This window comes from Fundulus heteroclitus, chromosome 20 (assembly GCF_011125445.2).
Source record: "Fundulus heteroclitus isolate FHET01 chromosome 20, MU-UCD_Fhet_4.1, whole genome shotgun sequence".
In the NCBI taxonomy this organism is placed as follows: Eukaryota; Metazoa; Chordata; class Actinopteri; order Cyprinodontiformes; family Fundulidae; genus Fundulus; species Fundulus heteroclitus.
This window is the reverse complement of record NC_046380.1, coordinates 6,431,996-6,435,464: the sequence shown is the minus strand read 5'-3', so window position 1 is coordinate 6,435,464 and position 3,469 is coordinate 6,431,996. Positions and strand designations below refer to the sequence as shown.

The 3,469-nt window shown below is 36.8% G+C and overlaps 1 long non-coding RNA gene across 1 annotated transcript; it reads left to right on the top strand.

Moving 5' to 3' along the window:
- Positions 1-1,672: 1,672 nt before the first annotated feature.
- Positions 1,673-2,409, top strand: LOC110366553. The gene is made up of 3 exons (XR_004927262.1): positions 1,673-1,741; positions 2,055-2,180; positions 2,301-2,409. It is a non-coding gene; the product is annotated as an uncharacterized LOC110366553 (long non-coding RNA).
- The last annotated feature ends 1,060 nt before the right edge of the window (positions 2,410-3,469 follow it).

Sequence of the window (3,469 nt, the reverse complement as noted above, 5' to 3'; positions counted from 1 at the left end):
AATTGGATAAAGAAATAAATGTGGTTGTGTTTTTACTGGTTTTCTATGAAGCTCCTGCTGAAGAAAAACAGGAGTCTCAAGGTCAGTATCATTTACCCAAGAACCTACAGCAAGTGAGACGGTAATATCTAAGTCTTTCTGACGCCAACATTTGGTTTTTATATCTCTGTCTTTGCCTTTAGTCTTGTTTATTGGTCATGTTGTATGTTTTACGCTCCTCTTTTGGCCAGGTCTCTCTAGGAAAAGAGGTTGTAATCTCAGGGATTTTTTTCTGGGTAAATAAAGGACAGTACCACTATTTTATTGTCCTGCAATTGGAAAATCCATCAGTAAGGAGCAAATTTACAAGGAGATGAAATATTTTACAGTTATTAATTATTAGAACTAGGGTGCTCAAGAACTCAAGGAAGTGAGTAGGGGGATTGAAAATGGTAAAAAAAAAAAGTTAAACTGTGGTTACCATCACCATGAAGCACATCTTGCCTCTTTCAGTTCTTTTGTGCGCTGCATTTTCAGGTCTACATAAAAACACCACATAAATATGCTTAGTGGTCTAGTAACATCGTTTTAGATTGGATAAAAAAGTAAATGTGATTCTGTTCTTGCTGGTTTTCTCTGAAGCTCCTGCTGAAGAACAAAAGGAACCTACAGGTTAGTATCATCTGCCCAAGAACCTACTGCAAGTGAGACGGTAATATCTAAATCTATCTGACGCCAACATTTGTTTTTTTATATCTCTCTTGAAACAGCAATGGATGTCCAAACCGAGGATTTGTCTCCTGGACAGGGTCAGTGGAATCTGTTTTCACCATCAGCTCTCAGTTAGAGAGTATTCCTTTAGAGAAGCCGGTCAAATAAACAAAATAAAATAGAAAGATCCTTCCACTTGGAATAAAGCACAAAATGCTTTAAAACTCATTTGGTATAAGGTTTTGGAAATTTAGGTAAATTTTTAAGGTCAGAGACTTTAGTTCATTTAGCTCTTGTAACTGCCCATTGGTTTAATGCTGTGTGATAACTCCACAGTATTTTAATAATTTATGTATTTTTTTTTCTTTAAATCTGAAACTGTAGTTCATGTGTCTGGTTTTGTTTACTGGTCATGTTGTATGATTTACGCTCCTGTCTTGACCAGGTCTCTCTTAGAAAAGAGGTTTTAATCTCAGTGAGTTTTTTTTTCCTGGTTTAAAAAAGGATATTACTTTTACTTTATTGCTTCACAGTGGGGAAATCCAGATATATCATATATCAACAAAGAGCAAATTTACAACAAGAAATAGGGTACATTTATTTGTTATTAGAACCAGGGTGCTCAAGAACTTAAAGTCGTGTGCAATTAAGTAGCGGGGTTATAAAATGGCACTAACAAAAGAAAGTAATGAATAGTTTGTTAAAGTTTTTTTAGCTGTAAAAAAATACTTTCAGATTACCTTTAAATTAACATTATACAAAATGTTGTTTTTAATCATTCTGAATTTAAATAGTTCTCACTGTCTAATTCTAGGAGGGGCAGATGAACATCAGTAACTGGCATAACTGTGCATTTTTTTGTTATATTTTAAATAGCTGAGGATAAAATGCTATTACGGCATATTTTATGTTTTAGTCTAACCCTAAACTTTAAACTTTCTCTCCAGCTCTGGAAAATCGTATTAATCTCTGTTCAAGTGGTTGGCGCCCGTATAATTCCCGCTGCTATAAACTTGTTAAAGCTCATTTTCTGACCTGGATCGAAGCTCAGGTAATACTGGTCCTCACTTCACTGTTTATAGTTTGGATCCACAGTATTTATAGATTCAATTCTTTACAGAGTTTAAAACAATCTATTAATACAGTTTGTAAATTCCTTAAATATATTCCAACATATTGTACTGTGAATATTCTTTGTTTACATTTTCCAGATACGCATTTGTCAGAATCAAAATATTACCATTGAGATTTCCTACATCCCTCTAGACACTCACTTTAACTTACCGACTAAAGTTAAATCATTGTTTAAATTTGTTGTTTTGCTTGTAAATCACACAGCTCTTTCTCTTTTATGTGTCCATTAGAAGCACTGCAAAGGTATTGGAGGCCATCTGGCTTCAGCCACCGACTCAGGATTGTCAGTTTTCCTCCAAACGATGATGCAAAGAGCTAATGTACACTCTGCATGGCTTGGAGGTTTTTGGCTGCAGGTATCCAGAACAACACATTAATGCCACATCAAACCCTCAATATGGTCTTAAATTCAGTTCTACCTATGCATTATTATGTGAGAGAGAATGTAATAACTCCTATCTGTTGTGTGTCTTTAGGACCAATGGAGGTGGATTAATGGCGAGGATTTATACTTTAAAGGCTGGTCTCAGAACTATCCGAGTAATTCCCGTCCGATCCCATCCTGCATGTACTTAGACCCTGGCTGTAAGTAATTTTAATGCGGATTAGATTTTTATAAATGGAGCAAAAAATGTTACTTGTAGAAAATAATTAGATTTAATTAGATTAGATTAGGGAGGAAGTGGATCTTAGAGGAGGTGCTTTCAATTTTTGTTAAATCTATGAAATTTAATAAAATTTTATTTATATAGTGCCAATTCATGAAACTTGTCATCTCAAGGCACTTTACAAAGTCAAATTCAATCAGATTATACAGATTGGTTAAAGATTTCCAAATATAAGGAAACCCAGTTGATTGCTTCAAAGTCCCGACAAGCAGCATTCAATCCTGGAGAAGCGCAGAGCTACAGGAAGAATCGTCTGCATTGTCCATGGCTTTGCAGCAATCCCTCATACTGAGCAAGCATGAAGCGACAGCGGAAAGAAAAGCTCCCCATTAACGGGAAGTAAAACCTCCATTAGAACCAGGCTCAGTATGAACGGTCATCTGCCTCGACCGACTGGGGGTTACAGAAGACAGAACAGAGACACAACAAGAGAAACAAAAAAGCACAGAAGCACACATTGATCCAGTAATCTATTCTAAATTAGATGGTAGTAGTGGGTGAGCCGTCTTCTCTAGATGATGTCACAGTTTAACAGAACGTCAGAACCGGTGTACCTACTATGAAGAAAAAAAGTGAGAGAACAAAAAGTTAAAAGCTGAAATGACGACAAGCAATGCAAAACAGAGCACAGTAGAACAGCAGACTGGAGAGCAGTAGGAGAACTCAGCAGAGTGAGAAAATTAGACCCTGATGTCCTCCAGCAGCCTAGGCCTATCACAGCACAATTATATAGATAGCTCAGGGTAACATGAGCCACTCTAACTAGAAGCTTTGTCAAAAAGGAAAGTTTTAAGATTAGTCTTAAAAATAGATAGGGTGTTTGCCTCACGGACCAAAACTGGGAGTTGGTTCCACAGGAGAGGAGCCTGATAGCTAAAGGATCTGCCTCCCATTCTACTTTTAGAGACTCTAGGAACCACCAGCAGACCTGCAGTCTGAGAGCGAAGTGCTCTGTTAGGAACATACGGGGTAATCAA